General features: G+C 39.3%; 1 protein-coding gene across 7 annotated transcripts in view; it reads right to left on the bottom strand.

Moving 5' to 3' along the window:
* Positions 1-17,182, bottom strand: part of APP (amyloid beta precursor protein) — a 277,992-nt gene that overhangs the window by 259,607 nt on the left and 1,203 nt on the right. The window lies entirely within an intron of this gene.

The following is a 17,182-nucleotide window of genomic DNA, read 5'->3' as shown; positions in this document are numbered from 1 at the left end:
CTCATTTTCTTTAAGTACTACATTATAGGTGAAGGACCACCATGTTGAACACTACTTGAGGGCAGCAATATAGGTCATTCAATAAACACTTAAAAAATATTAACAGGGGCGCCTGGGTGGCGCAGTCCGTTAAGCGTCTGACTTCAGCCAGGTCACGATCTCGACCCCTCCCCCGTTCATGCTCTGTCTCTCTCTGTCCCAAAAATAAATAAACGTTGAAAAAAAAAATTAAAAAAAAAAATATTAACAGGTATTTGGCACACGATCCTTTCTCACGTCACTACTTCCAACCTCAGTTTGGGCTGGAAATGCCAAATTAAAAAGCACACACCCATAATTATATAGCTCCTGTTGCCCCAAACAGATTCATAGACCCATTCAACATTATATTCACAAAGAGCTTATCACAGCCTAAGATTTAATGTTAAGGAATAAAGTGCAGGATATATGATAGAATTTACAGCATGATCTCAAAAATGCTGTATTTGTTTTAAGTTTATTTATTTTGAGAGAGAGAGAGAGAGAGAGAACAAGCACAAGCAGGGAAGGGGCAGAGAGAGAGAGAGAGAGAGAGAGAGAGAGAGAGGCGGGGGGGAAGAGAGAGAACCCCAAGTAGGCTCCACACAGAGCCTGATGCGGGGCTCAATCCCATGCACCATAAGATCACGACCTGAGATGAAATAAAGAGTCAACCTACGGAGCCACCCAGGGGGGCATGGGCTAACTGGATAAGGGGCATTAAGGGAGACACTTGTTGGGATGAGCACTGGGTATTACACATAGGGGATGAATCACTGGAATCTACTCCTGAAATCATTATTGCACTATATGCTAACTAACTTAGATGTAAATTATAAATAAATAAATAAATAAATAAGTAAATAAATAAATAAATAAATTGCTTTTTAAAAATGACATTTCAAAAAATGAGCCTGGGTGGCTCAGTCAGTTAAGTGCCTGACTCTTGATTTCAGCTCAGGTCATGATCTCACACTTTGAGTCCCACATCAGTCTCTGTGCTGAAAATGCAGAGCCTGCTTGGGAGTCTCTCTCTCTCACTCTCTCTTTCTGCCCCTCCCCAACTCATTCATTCATGTGTGTGTGTATTATTTATAAATAAATAAACAAACAAACAAAATTTTAAAAACATGACATAAAACACATATTTGTGGGCGATAGGATTATATGTGATTTTATATTTTCTCTAGGTTACCTACAATGTACTTGTAATACTTTTCCATTTAAAAAATTCTAACTTAAACAGAATCATAATAAAAAAGACTCCCTCAAACATTAAAATCTCTAAACTTCTATTCCTCTTGGTTATATTTACTATGCAAAATATTGGCAAAATTGCTAAAAAGAACGGTGAATTTTTTAAGTTTAAAGATAATTTTTTAATAGACAATTGCTAAAGGAAATACAGATATCTCTGTACTTTTAAGTCATTCCTGGAAGACGTGCATCTTCTCAGTTATTATCCCATACATCAGGATTTGCAGGATATAATTATTTCATTCACAGAATATGAAGAAAATATAATGCATGCTTAAATTAACGATCAGGAGTGCTTTTGTGGGTAAAGGCTAGCCCAGATGAGAAGGCCTAAGGTTCATATAGAAAAATGGTTAAACTTAACACGAAACCTAAAATCACTGAACCTAAGTCACATGAGTAAACTTAAAATTCTTTTCAAAGCACTCTTACACAATCTACAACATCCAGGCTGATGAATATTTTAGAAAAACAACCTCCAACTCTCAAAGTTCACCCAACATGCATTTTCATATTGTAAAACAAATACTTTACAGCAACGATCCCAGGAGCACGCTGATCCCGTCTTTGCCAACCCACCATGCCATGCAGAAAGCTTTCCACATTTGCTTACATTCTGAAAATAACATGCCAGGAGTGCACTGGGCTTAAGTTGTCAAAAAACATCACACTTTATGTATAATCGGGTAAGAACTATGGGCACACACGGGCGCAGCCTTCCAGAAAATAAAAGAAGAAAAAGGAAAACTTAACCCCATTGTTTCCAGAAACAGGCTGCATATACACCACAAAATGTTTGTAATAGTGCCCTGTAGATCTTTCCTTTCAGTGGGCAGCTGACAATCCAACTAGTGTTGGGTCACACACCCTGGGTCCCAAAGGATCTCCCCATTTCCTACTCCAACAGTGCGCATACCAAAAAAAGGTTCTAGATATACCTGGCAATTTTATTTACTCTGCCCCGAAACAGAGTTTTGTCCAGATCGGACCATATGTTCTTTAGTGGGGAAGATCTTAAGGCTCCTCGCTTAAATAACTGATGGCAACCACCTAACATTTGGGACACAGTGAAGTAGTCACAGAATGTGGAACAGGAAAAGGAAGAGTCAGGGTGATGACGAAAGAGACCAGAAGTCAGAGGAAAGGGTCTGGGCTTTGATACTGGGCAATCCAACTTTTCTTGATTCCAGTTTTTTCATCTGTAAAATGAGGAAACTTAGAAAGCGCTACAGATACTACCTGCTCCCAAACCTGATTTCTTTCCTGGACACCAGTATGTTGAGTTGCCCTTTCTACAGCTATGCTGTCCAATATGGTAGCCACTAGCCACACGTAGCTATTGAGTACTTCAAATGTGGCTGGTCCAGATTAAAATATGCTCTACAGATAAAAGTCTCGAGATATAAAGTAAAAAAAAGAATGCAATAGGTTTGATTGATAGTTTTCATACTGAGTACATGTTGCAATAATAATTTGATTTATTGGGTTCGGTACAACATATTAAAACTAATAATACCTGTTTTGTTTCACTCTTTTATGTGGCTTCTAGAAGAGTTTGAATTGCATCTGTGATCCCATTATACTTTCATTGAAGAGTTTTGCTTTAGAGTTAGCCTTGAGGATTAAGTAAAGGCGAGGAGAATTATGAGATGAAATGACACCAGGAGAGCATCAGAATGGAAGCAGTCATTCCCTGCTTCTTCACCATTAGGACTTGGGGTTTAACTGTTTCCATATAAAATGTATAGACGGCTGTTTTAAAGCCATTTTGCTCACCAACAATGAATCAGTGGCAAATAACAAACAGCAAATAATTGGCCTAAAATTAGTATCAATTCATTGACTCTGAGGCTAAATCTTAATTTTCAACTGCAAGCTTTAAGCATAATCATAAATGCATGTGCCTTTCCATAGGCACTTATAGCCTGTTTTTCAGTTCCCTTTGAATTAAATATGCAAAATAATCATTTAGTTCATAAAGAAGACCACAATCTTTTTTTAAAACTTACACTTGAATTTAACAGGAACAACTAAAATGAACTTGCACAGAGAGACATTTCACTGGTATCTAGCTAGAAACTTTCCCACTAATCTTTGTGATCTGTATCAATTTATTTAATGTATTTTTTTATTTTCATTTATTATTTTGGGGGGGGGGGCAGAGGGAGAAGGAGAGAGAGAACATCTTAAGCAGGCTCTACACCCAGTGCAGAGCCTCTGGGGCTGGGCTCATGATCACATGACTGTGGGATCATGACCTGAGCCAAAATCAAGACTCAGACGCCCAACTGCCCAACAGACTGAGGCACCCAGGAGCCCCTGATGTATTTTAAATGATCAAAGAAGTAGAAATCATTTCTAGAGAGCTTGTTTACTTAGAAATACAATAGATTATGAACAGACCTAATAAAATATTTATACGATTCAGGTAAATTGAGAATGAATACTCAAGTATTCTTCTCAGAACATATTCATGGACTGCCAACTTTTTCAATTAGGTGATCTTAAACAAAGGCATACATCTAACTGCCCACAAAATAAACTACCAACTATTTAAAGTCAACAAAGCCAGCAGCAATAGTCCTGAACTCTACCATCCAGAGCCAACTAAAGGTAAACCCATTTCAGACCGGCCTTAAGTCACAACCAGTTATCAGGTCAAGTGTTTTCAAATATATAAAAATAGAACAGAATTCAGCATAAAATACATGTCCTTTGGTGAAATTAGTTTCTCAAATTATACACACACTATATGACCATTATAAAGTTATACTGGAATTAAAGAACACGATTTTCTTATACTTTCAAATTCTATCTACCATAATGTAAAATTTTTTTTCAAACTTATATAATGACCACCTACTCTTTTTTTGGGGGGGGGGGGAGAAAAAGTAGAATTTCAAAACATGGCCAGGGTAACATGAGAGAAATATATATTCAAATACACAATGGCTGTTCTCTCTGATTCTCATTATCAATCAACAACTATTCTAGACACATACAAATTATCATGTTTTTTTTTTAATTTTTTTAATATTTATTTATTTTTGAGAGGCAGAGAGAGACAGAGCATGAGCAGGGAGGGGCAGAGAGAGGGAGACACAGAATCTGAAGCAGGCTCCAGGCTCCGCACTGTCAGCACAGAGCCTGACATGGGGCTCGAACTCACAAACTGTGAGATCATGACCTGAGTGGAAGTCGGACACTTAACCAACTAAGTCACACAGGCGCCACATCATCTGTTTTTCTGAACGCAGTCTCTAGAACTGATAAAATACTTCCTTGATAGATACTTCAAAATCAAAACAAGAAGAAAATAAATGCCAGATTTAAGATGATCAGTCTCGAATTACACTTTGATTCCTCTTAAAGAGAATCAAGGGTTCAAAAAGAAGTAACACAAGAAATAAAACCAAGAGGAACCTTGATATTTTAGACACTTCCTTACGATGGAACCATGTACAATATATCAAACTATTAGGACATATGTTAAATACATCTTTAGGTGCTCATAAAATATGTACTATAAAACCTCAAACACTCCCTTATGTTAATAAGTATACCCTGTCTGCTCAGGATTCTAAGTTGTTCCCACATCTTTATATCATCACACACTTCCTGGTAAGTATCTTCATTCGGCCACTTCTAGAATAATTGAAATGAATAAAAAAAAATAGATAAATAATTAAGATGAATTTAAATGGCGGTCCCATTGTTACTCATGTAAATGTATTAAGATTTATTTTCCTCTTTTTCATAGAGGAAACTTTTTTTTTTAATTTTTTTTAACGTTTATTTATTTTTGAGACAGAGAGAGACAGAGCATGAACGGGGGAGGGGCAGAGAGAGAGGGAGACACAGAATCTGAAACAGGCTCCAGGCTCTGAGCTGTCAGCACAGAGCCTGACGCGGGGCTCGAACTCACGGACCGTGAAATCATGGCCTGAGCCGAAGTCGGCCATTTAACCAACTGAGCCACCCAGGCGCCCCTCACAGAGGAAACTTTTAATGACACAGGTGCACATAAACATATCTCAAAGTCTGTGTAGCTATGAAAAACAAGTTGAGCATGGTAGGCAATTCTAGCTCAAAAGAGGTTCTCAGTATCGTGATACTTTCTAAAAATGTCAAAGTTTGTTTTACCTGCTAGTCCTTGCAAAGCATGAGCACAAGGTTGCTTTAGGGAAGGCTCTAGATCAAATGAAAGCCGGGAGAGGGAGAGTATAGGGAGAGTAAACTGACCTTGCCATTACTTTCCACAGGGCCACTGGAAGTATCCCTTTTTCCATCACTCTGATTGGAAGGGGTTCCCAGGAACACAAGTCTAAACCATACTGGGTACAAATGGCCAGAATGAAGGCTCAGCTCTTGGGTGTTCCTGCCATAAAAACAAAAAAGCACTCCCCACCTCCTCCTCCATTCTTAAAGATGTGCTTCCTATGTGGCTAGCCAAGAGATAAGAAGGGAGCAAATCACAAAAACCTACTCTAACTGCTCACGTAGAATCTTTCCTTTGGTTTGAATCAGAATGTTTCCGAATCTACCCACTCTCCTCTACATCCCTTTGTACCGCATGTCCTGCACATTCCCGAATGCCAGCTCTTTGTCACTCACTATCCTCCCCTCTCCGTATCCCATAAGAATCTAGAATGTATTCCTGGTGGTAATATTCCCAGCTAATACGCTACAGGTACCAGCCTCTCTTGGAATTGCGTGCTAAGGTCTAGCTAATGGGATTAAGCAGACATTGACAAGGACTTCGGCAAAGGCTACTAAGTGTAGGTGAACCATAGTTATCAATGGCTACCTCCATTTTAGGAACATCTAAAAATACCCCCACTGCTGAGAAAATGAAGTTCAAACTCCTCAAGGCATCCCCAACTGTTAACCTCCTACCGTCCCCACACCATCTCCCCCACCCACATTCCTCTGGCTTCCTCTTTTGAACCTGTCTACAACTTCACTATTCCTTCTGTCTGGAAATCCTTGCCACGCCCCAGAGTTAACCTCCACTCAGTCTGGAAACCCAGTTTAAATACTGGCTGCCTTTGCTATCAGGACTCTGTATATTCTTCCACTGTAGCCCGTGGCATACCGGGCCTAATTATTTCTACATCTTTTTTCTTCCCCCATCAGGGTGCAAAATCCTTCAAGACACAATGTGAATTCTTTGTTTCCTTGCAGCCCCACAAAGATACTAGCGCTCCTGTCACCCCTGAAACACAGAAGGCATCCAGTACACGTCCATCAAATGAATGATGTTTTTAAAATTTCAAGAAAAAGGGGAGAAAAATGCAGTATGACAATAAATTACTAATAGTAATGACAATAAATTAGTAATAATAAAAAATACGTAACTCCAAATCAGGGTCAATATCACAGAAGTCAATCACAAATGCTCTGAGAAGATTTGGAATAGAGAAAAAGCAGATGAATGCAGAATTCAAATAGCCAATTAAATCTGCTGCATTTAAGCTTCCCCTCATCTGCTAGAAGAATCGATCAATAATAGGCTTGGGTTTGTGTTTGGTGTTCTACTTCTGAGATGAATGAGCAAGCAAGCAATGAGGTTACGTGTCAGAATTTTTAAAAAGCATAAATAATTTAACAATGGCAATAAACCTTTAGAATTCTATTTTAACCAATGTTTTTTTTTTCCCCCTGGGGGGAGAATTATGCTAAAATTTCTTTCTGATCTCTTTATTGGTTCTTTACAAAATCAATAAATACAACTAAAAACATACACACATTAAGAAATACTCCCAACAAACTGAGTACTTCCCATCCGTGCCCTTACAACATGACAAAAACTTCACCATAATAAAATTCACAATGATAAAAAATTTAATCTGAGTCCAGCTCGCAAAAGTGATGTGAAATATTCAAATGGCAAACACAGACAAGGAAAGGAATTGCCTGGAAACAAAGTACTTCCTATCTTGCTCATTGAAGTATGTCCTCCCTGCCACCAAATGTTCATTACCTTTGTCCTGGGTATCTCCAATGGCCATGCTGATAAATTACTCAGTCCCCAGTTCCCAGGACTCGCACTGTTTTAAGGACCTCTCAATCCAGCACCTCGCTCCTACTGCTTGGGCCACCCAGTCACATGGCCACCCTGGGACCAGTCCCTCCTCTCATACTTCACTGAACAAGTATGCAGGCAGTAACTTCCAAACTGCAATTTTGTCACAACTGTACTCTTGAAAGTGGGGCCCTTCTCATTCCTCAAACTAACAGCAATATGCAAGCTGCCCTCACATTCAAATATCCTATCAGCCAAGAACGCTGCCCACACAAAACAACCGTAGGATTTTAAAATTTAGTTTACTTTTATTGGATTTAAATTTTCTGGATTCAGGGTTGTAAGAGGATTTAACACTTGACATAAAACATTAAAAACAAGCCTGAGAAAACACTAGCAAGATACAAGACTCATCATAATGACCTCAATTAGATTTTCAATGCCTGTCAAGTTAATAGCATATAGTGTCATTGGCTTCAAGCCCTTGAACTTGAACAGCACAATTCTTTTAGAGAATAGAAGTAACAGCCCTCAGTTTTTGCCTTAAAGGCAAACTTTTGATCCTGGCTCACACTAAAGTAAAAAGTAAATATTAGCTGTATAACGGCAAAAAAAAAAGCGCAACAAACTGAAAAAAAGACAATGGTAATGAAATTTCCATTTCGATTTCATTCCTGCACACAAATTTGACTCCAACAAAATCATTTCTAGGCACCCTCAATTGAAACTGTCCCACTCAATCTGAGGATTCACAAAGCATTTCAAGAATGAGACCTTTTTTGCTAGGTCAACTGAATTTCTGAAATAAAGAGTTGCAAATGACTGAACATTAAGTTATTGACAACATTTATGTGAAATCTTTTCACAATAAAATGTTTCAGAAAAGGCTAAAAAAATAAATCTTCTTTAAAAGACTTTAATATTCTCCCTACACTATAGTTAAGGGTCATTCACAATTTTTTAAATGTACGTTAATTCAACTGTCAAGAATCAAACATAATTCTTTACCGTCACCATATAAAATTTCTAGAGCACTCATTAAAAATATTTATCAAATATTTAGTAAATGCTAAATGCAATGGTGGCGGTAAGTGATGAAACAGGTGTGGTAAACTGTGATCCCAATCCATATTAATTTTCTACCCCACCATTGTTGTTTTTAATTATCTAACCACTCCAAAGTAGATCCCTGTCCCCAGTTATTCTTTTACGTTATGGTGAGTATGTAATTCTCTCCTCCAGATAGCTAACTTTACATTTGGATAGTGACAAGATCAGAGACCTTTCCCGATAATACCCCATAAAAGATTACATCCACACGAGACTTCCACATAGCATTCCCTTATATCCCTTACCCAACTTAATTTTTCCAAGTCTACTACATCCTGTTTATTTTGTCTGCCCCTCACTATATTGTAAGCTCCCTTGAGGGCAGGGGACTCAGAAATATTTGTTATATGAAAAAGTGAATTTTCTTTTGCATGGTGTGCCCTTAAAAATCTGTTCCTCTATGTAAAAAAAGCTATTAACTTTCTTATAAAAATTTAATTTTAATTTTGAATTGCTAATAGATTTAATAGGTAAGTGTCTGTGACTATATTATTCTTAGGATGATTAGTTTGCATGTTTGCAAATTTCTATTTATTTATTTATTTATTTATTTATTTATTTATTTGTTTATTTTTGAGAGAGAGAGCGAGCGAGCACCCATGCATATGCAGGTGAGTGGGCAAGAGGGGCAGAGAGAGCGAGAGAATCTCAACCAGGTTCTACGATCAGCCGCACGCTGGGCTTGATCCCATGACCCTGGGATCATGACCCGAGCTGAAATCAAGAGTCGGATACTCAACCCACTGGGCCACCCAGGCACCCCATATTTGCAAGTTTCTATGGGAGTTTCTTAAGACTCATCACTTACATTTTCAAACTAATATGCTGCATTGACAAAACTGTATTTGTTTTAAACAAACCATAATAAGCAATTGTAAGAGCACCAGTAAGGGAAAGATTTGCTCTCCAATATCAATTTGCATGATAGGTTCTAATTTGAGTGTCTGAAAGTTAAGCTATGATTTCAAAAATCTGCATCAGTTTTAAAGGTTCAACCTTCAAAGTAAATGAGGACACTTCTGGGGCACCTGGGTGGCTCAGCTGGTTGAATGTCCAACTCTTGGTTTCAGCTCAGGTCATGATCTCAGATTCACAAGGTCAAGCCCCACATCAGGCTCCAAACTGAAATCGCAGAGCTTGCTTGGGATTCTCTCTCCTTCTCTCTGCCCTTCCCCACTCACACTGTCTCTATCTCTCTCAAAATAAAATAAAATAAATAAGCTTTAAAAAAATGAGGATACTTCCAATAAATATGGTTAAGACAGCATTATGTCTATCTTTATCATGTGTCTCTATTAATTCCATTATAAAATAACTGAGTAGTGTTATTGATAAAAACAATAATTATGCTTATGAAAATTCCCCCAACAGTAAGGGTAGATATAAAAAGTTCCTTTCTGGGGGCGCCTGGGTGGCTCAGTCGGTTAAGGGTCCAACTTCGGCTCAGGTCATGATTTCACGGTTTGTGAGTTCAAGCCCCGAATCGGGCTCTGTGCTAGAGCCTGGAAACTGCTTCGGATTCTGTGTCTTCCTCTCTGTCTTTTCCTCTCCCACTCATCCTCTCCCTCTCTCCCCCACCTCAAAATAAATAAACATTAAAAAAAAATTTTTTTTAAGTTCCTTTTTGGACTAATCAAGCCCTGACAGACAATACTATTTTATTTTTGATTAAAACTTAAATTTATGTTGCCTCATTAATTTTATTGTAATTAAGCACATGCAGATATGGAAAACTGAACAAATGAGTTTGTGGTAGCTGGGGGTAAGGGGTCAGGTCTAAGGTACACATATATACCTCAAGGGCGGGATTAAATCTCCTGTGTTTCTTCCTGCAAAATTTCTCCATCTATGGCCAAAATATATTAGTCATTAAAGGTCTGAAGTTTAACCAAGCCACAAGAGTAATCACCCATTTCTTCACTTAATACAACTGACTTTTCTTGATATACCAGATCTCTTATTCTCACGAAGTATCCTTTAAGGCCAAAGAGTAATTTATCAGTCTCTATCATCTAGGAGACTTCCTTACATCCTTCAATGAAGACAGGATGTGGTTTGTGTGGAAGCAAATTGAGAGCATAGGACAAACTGTTAGATTCTCAAAGAAAGAATTAGGCCAAAAACAATTTCACATCAACAAAATAAACCCCTCCTTGGTTACAACATGGACTTTTCTCGCTCAATCAAATTTCTCAGCTAAAAATCGTCTGCACTTGGGAAGAAAAAACAGACAAGGACCATCTGGAAATTGAAAGATACAAACACCATTTGGGGTCCATCACCGATAAGACCTTAAGAATTCTAGAATCCATTCATGTACATAATACTCTGATTGTTATTTTCCCTTTTCTGAAATGCTTGTCTTGCGTATTCCTTGTCCCTCCTCACTGACCTTTACGTGTGGCTGTGGACCCATCTCATTCGCTACTCACTGGATCTACTCTGAGCAGGTTTATTTCAAACATGGATACATTCTCTTACTTGAACCCACTTTTTTTTTGATTGAGTAGGACAAGGATAAATACAAAAGTGGTGTTAACAAAAACCCACAGATTCCGTGGGACTTTGCTTATTCATTCTCCCATGTGTTAATCGCTCCTGAACTTCAGTAACACCAGTTCTGTGTACTCTCAAATATCCTTAGCCTAATTTTGAAATTGAGACTGAAACCTCGTATTATATAATAAACAAAATACGCTGATTCTTAAAGAGTCTGCTTTTAATTAAGCAGACCATTATACTCATCATCTGACTGATAACTAATTCGTTATTTTCTTTTGTCAATGTTTATTCAATTTTGAGAGACAGAGAGAGACAGATCATGAGCAGAGACGGGGCAGAGAGAAGGAGGCACAGAATCCCAAGCAGGCTCCAGGCTCTGAGCCACCAGCACAGAGCCCGACGCGGGGCTCCAGCTCACAAACTGCAAGATCATGACCTGAGCTGAAGTCTGTCGCTCAACCGACTGAGCCACTGAGGCGCCCCATAACTAATTCGTTTTATTTTAAAACCTAGTTCTTATAGAAATGCTGCACCCTCAAGCAGTCTGCTTTTCGGTTTCCTTGTACATGCTGGTGAAGCTCGTTTCACACTTTCATTTTAAGACCAAAAATCTTTTGGTGGCATTTGAAACCTTCCGTTTTGGCCTTGATTGGCAAAACCTGTTTAGTCATTTTTTTTAGAAGAGATTTTGCTAAAAACTACACCAAGCTTTTTCACAGCTCCTTGCATACAGCTGATAGTCAACTAATAGCGAGTTAATAATCAAGCCAGTATACAAATTCGCTCAATATTAGACAAATGTGGCAGGCTGCCCACATGCATACATTTAAAATCGGTCTGTCCATTTGTGCAAAAACTGCTTATGCTGCTTGACACATTTCTGTACCGTTTAACATTTTTCAATGAACACAATATATTTTAATGTTTTCTTAAAAAGCCAACTGAAATACAAAATACGCATGTTTAGTAAATGAAATTTTAAAACATGTATTCTGCAAATGTTATCTGTGGTATGTCATCCTTTAAATAAAATTCATTTGTTTTTTAGAGGACTGCCCATTTCCTGCAATAATCTTAGCTGGTCAGTTAAGTGCATTACTCAATATATAAGTAAAACATCATAAAGGAGTTTCGTCTTGCCTTTGTACCTTTCAACTCTGTGTGATTTAAATATATCATTTTATATCATCATCACATACAGTAGTAACTAACACACAGCTCTTATAAAGTGCCACATCATACTGTATATATTAACTCATATCCCGTTCCAAGCAAGCATTTTTACACATATATGTTTTTCTATATACGTCCCCATTTCACAAAGGAAAAAAATGAGGTCCGGAGCTAGCCCACAGTCAATAGCTCACAAGGGGGGCGCCTGGGTGGCGCAGTCGGTTAAGCGACCGACTTCAGCCAGGTCACGATCTCGCGGTCCGTGAGTTCGAGCCCCGCATCGGGCTCTGGGCTGATGGCTCGGAGCCTGGAGCCTGTTTCCGATTCTGTGTCTCCCTCTCTCTCTGCCCCTCCCCCGTTCATGCTCTGTCTCTCTCTGTCCCAAAAATAAATAAACGTTGAAAAAAAAAAAATTAAAAAAAAAAATAGCTCACAAGGGACAGAGCCAGGATTTAAGCCCAGGCCATCCTGCTCTAGTCCGGGCTCTGCATCCGTGTGAGATGCTACCTTCCCTGAACATGCGACAATCTCAATAATCAGGTGTTGCCTAACATCACACGGGAACCGAAATTACCATTACAAATGCGGGGACAATTCCACTCCTTACCACAGAGGCAGGCTTTTCAATACCTCTCGTCTTCCCCATTTCAAGCAGCACTACCTTCTTTCATAAAATACTATAATCCTAACATAGTTCAAGCTAAATCTGTATTGTAGGTTTCTTCAGAAATGTGGCCCAACTAAATCTAAGCTTCTTACTGCAGCTAACATTTCATACATGTGAACGGGAGTCCTCTGTGTCCATCCTACTTTGAAGAGTCGGCAAACTAATCTATTCAGCATCACATTTTCATAAACCTATTAACTGATGAACATGTTGGAGGTTGTTTTTTTTTTTTTTCGTAACGAATTAGTTGATTCTTGAACAAGGGTTTGAACAAGGGTCCACTTACACGCAGACCTTTTCTGTTAAATACAACACAGTCCTATTAATGTACTTTCTCTTCCTTAGGATTTGCCTACTGACATCTTCTTTTCTCTAGCTTCCTCTTTTGTTAAGAATCCGTACATAATACATATACAAACTATATATTTGTACATAATGCATATACAAACTACGTGCTAACGAACTATGCTATGGGTAAGGCTACAAGAGTAGGCTATTTGTACTGTGCTTTATTTCTTGACCAGTCATTCTAACCCAGTTTCTGGGGGACTTCTAAAGAGGGATGCCTATCTATTAATCAGGATTTACTCTCAAGAGGGAAAACTCACAAAACACTGTTTTCAAAGAAAAAACACTCGTGCCCTCACAGACACGGTTATTTCTTAAGCTATCCCTAGGACACTGAAGAAATGGTTACGTAACTTTTTCCTCTTCACCATGGTTTTCATCTGCAAATTCAGTTTGAGGGTTTAGGTACTGTTGACCGTATTTTTTTTTTTAATGTTTTTATTTATTTTTGAGACAGAGAGAGACAGAGCATGAGCAGGGGAGGGGAAGAGAGAGAGGGAGACACAGAATCCGAAGCAGGCTCCAGGCTCTGAGCTGTCAGCGCAGAGCGCAACGCGGGGCTCGAACTCACAGACCGTGAGATCATGACCTGAGCCGAAGTCGGACGCTCAACCGACTGAGCCACCCAGGCACCCCGACCGTATTTTTTTATTAACAACAACAAATTAAGAAATAGACATTTTGATTAAACTTGCTACTCAATCGGGGGGGATGCTCATTCCTTAACTTCCTCTGCCTGCCACCCCTCCCGCTCCTCCCAGCCCCTTATGAGGGTGTATCTGCATACTGGCTCTGAGACACAGGGTGACAGCATTTCCAGAGATTTGCAGGAGGTCGTATGTGGCATCACCCCCCACCCCGTACGTACACTTGTATCTGGGATCCCACTACGAAAAGGAAACCATTTCACAACGATGTAGAACGCACGAAGTAGAAACCACCAGCAAAAACCAAAACAGACATTTAACATTGTATTTTCCCACCCTCCTCCCAGTGGCCCAGCGAATCACTGTTTTCGTCATGTACTCACTTCCTTAGTGAAGGTCCTACTGAAGGTACTGCAGCAGAGCAGTGAGATCTTACTTGCAGCCCCTTCCCTCACGCCCCTCAACCCCTTATTCCAAAGCCCCTACTCTTCGCCAGATTGTACCCTGCCCCCTCCTTTCTGTCTTGGCATCTGTCTCAGTTCATGAACATTCATTTATAGTGATTTATGGTCTGTCCTCCCCACTAGACTGGAAGCTTCATGAAGGAAAAGACTGCGTTGCTCACAACGTTTTCAGAGCTGTGGACTGTGTTTGGCCCAAGAAGAGAATCAATACAACTGTCCCAAATGAATAGATGCAGTGTTTAGGAAAATCAAACCCCACATTGGCTCCACCCTCACCTCAGGTGTAGTGTGTGTGTGTGTGTGTGTGTGTGTGTCCCTCTGTCTCTGGGAGGGAGAAGGCTGGGAGAGGCATGTAAACAAATGCTGTAAATGCTAAGACTTAAACTCCCTTCCCCAGACCTGGGGTACAATACTGGCTGGAATTTTCCTACCAGGAAATTCTCTAGGATTATCTCATCTCATTGTTCTTTATTCCTCAAATATAGATGTTTACACTGTAAGGCTTTTATTCAGTAAACCACTTAATCTGTCCTTTCCTCCTGGTATTCAACACTTTCTATTTCCTTTAACAATCCTGTGCCTGTCTTATTTAGTCTGCAAACTTTGGGTGAGCAGGGGAATGCAGGTGGGTGGTAATGAGGCAAATACAGTCAAATTAAACCTTCCCACCCAGGGCTTTACATCTAAAATACATTTATAAGGTTTACCTTTGCATTTGTAATTGACATAATGAAGCTGGAAATAAAGAAGGAATACATATTAAAGATGCTTTGTAAGTCTCTTAAGGTAATACATGTCCCCACCTAGATCAAATTTGCAGAAACAAAATGCACATTTCTACTAAATTTTATTGCATTTCTTTGGTGACAGTTTAGTGGCTACATGAAAGGCATATAATAGCTATGCTTATTTCTGGAATGACTGACACCCTTCATCTTCTTATAAATATCTCTATAGAAGTCTCCAGTATGCCATTAACAGTAGCATAACAATAGGGATCCTCTAGCAACAACGAGAAAGCCTCATCCACAAACACAATCTGTTTTCCTTTAAACCATTATTCAATGGGCCACATTATTTCTTTTGTATTTTTTTTCCATCAGTCATTCCTAACTTAACCTTGAGATCTGTTCAGTTGCATGTTCCTTTTCACTTCCCCCATCAGGACCTGGGATCATTATTCTATCTGGAATACTTCTCCGCAGTACTAATAGCTTCCCAAATGCCATCAGGCACCTCTTCTGGTTAGGGTGACAAGAGAGAAGCTTTTGTGCCCTGCCAGTTATCATGATTTCCCATTGATTAGCAAGAAACGGTGACTCCTTAAAGATCACGATCAAATCCGGGCTTCACGATTCTGTGTATAGATGTCTATTCCTAAGGCAAGACTAGTCAGTATGACTAGGTATCCATAATCTGTAAATTACCACAATTATCAAAACAAGTAATTGTTTTTAGGTTAACCTCCCCTGTTTAGGTTAAACCCCTCAATAGGGTAAACTAAAATGTAAGAAGCACTATTATTTAAACAAATAAATGTTAGAGCCTTTTAATTTTATACTCTGTCAATACACCAGGCAAATTCATCGACTCAGGTAATAACCCCAAAAGTCGAGGCCCCATTAACATTGCCCTTATTCACTTCTTTTTTTAGAGCCACCTGCAGTAGACCTATTTTCTAAGGCCTACAAAAAACACTCAACTCATAATTACATCTTTCAGTGGACATAGATATAGCTGAATTAATCCTCCTCAAACCTCATTAGAGTGAACTGCCTCCCCTTCCACCAATGCTTTGCAAAATGGACTGTGAATTTCACCTCCACTATTTGAAAGAAGTGGCAGTAACAAGTAAAAATGTCCAAAAGAATGGCAGAAAGAGCAAAGAAATGCAAACAGGCCAAAAAAATAAAATAAACCTGACTCATATTTGCCTAAATGCTGCCTCTTTTTATACAGGAAAAAAAAAAAAAAAAACAGTGCTCAAAAAAGTTAAATATTCACATTTGGGCAAAAACTCCAAATGTACAGGTTATGATATGCTTTTAATTACTTAATTTCTGTTTTTTTAGCGTGTAGAAAGACAATCGGGAAAATCACAGCAACACTTGTAGGAGTAAATGTAAGTAATTGGAGGAAAAAAGAATCCCCTTAATTAAATGCATTTTTTAAAAAATACGGAAAACCAAATTCTTCACTTCTTAAATCAGTCTTAACCAGCCCTAAGATGATTTCTGAGCCACTTACAGGTAAAAGAAGGGGGAAAAGTTCAATGACCTTGTAAATTAGGGACTCAAAAACCATAGTGGTGTGGTAATCGGCATAGCCTCAGGGTAATTACAGAAAAACACTGGTCTGGGAATTGCTTTTTTTGGAAAATTACCATGAGGTAGGGGAAAAGGAGGAAAAAAAAAAAAATGGAAAAATTGGGAGAGACTGCAAGTGCTAAGATACCAAAAGGGAACCCAAACGATGAGACATACAAGCTCGTCTGCCCCTCCTGTCACGCAAACAACTTCTTAGCATCCTTAGGTAAAAAGAAAAATAGTCATTTTGCACAGGCGTTAGCTGAATGTTCGAGAGTTGGATGAATGGGGAAGACTTGTTATACACCTAGTGGTGGGTGGATTTCACCAGGCTGCAGCCTCCACACAGCTTTTCTTTGCTGCACTGCAGAGGCGCCATCTTCTCCGTCTTAATCTTCACTCAATTCAATCCTTTTATCTGCACCCTAAAAAAAAGACCCTGAGGACCCTCCCCGGCAGCCCGCGCCCCCAGGGGGACTAAACCAGACTGCCCAGCGCTGCCAGGGAAGAGACCGCGCCTTAATCAGACAAACGCCTCCTTTGATGCACAGGAGGGGAGAAGAGCTCGCGCCTCCCCTCCGCCCGCCACTGCCCTAATCAGACGCACACCCCACTGTCCGCGAATTTCTCCCCAAGGACTTTCCAGCCCGACACAGAATTAGCAA

This window comes from Felis catus, chromosome C2, assembly GCF_018350175.1.
Source record: "Felis catus isolate Fca126 chromosome C2, F.catus_Fca126_mat1.0, whole genome shotgun sequence".
In the NCBI taxonomy this organism is placed as follows: Eukaryota; Metazoa; Chordata; class Mammalia; order Carnivora; family Felidae; genus Felis; species Felis catus.
Note: the sequence above shows the minus strand (reverse complement) of the source record. Positions and strands in the feature narration are given on the sequence as shown.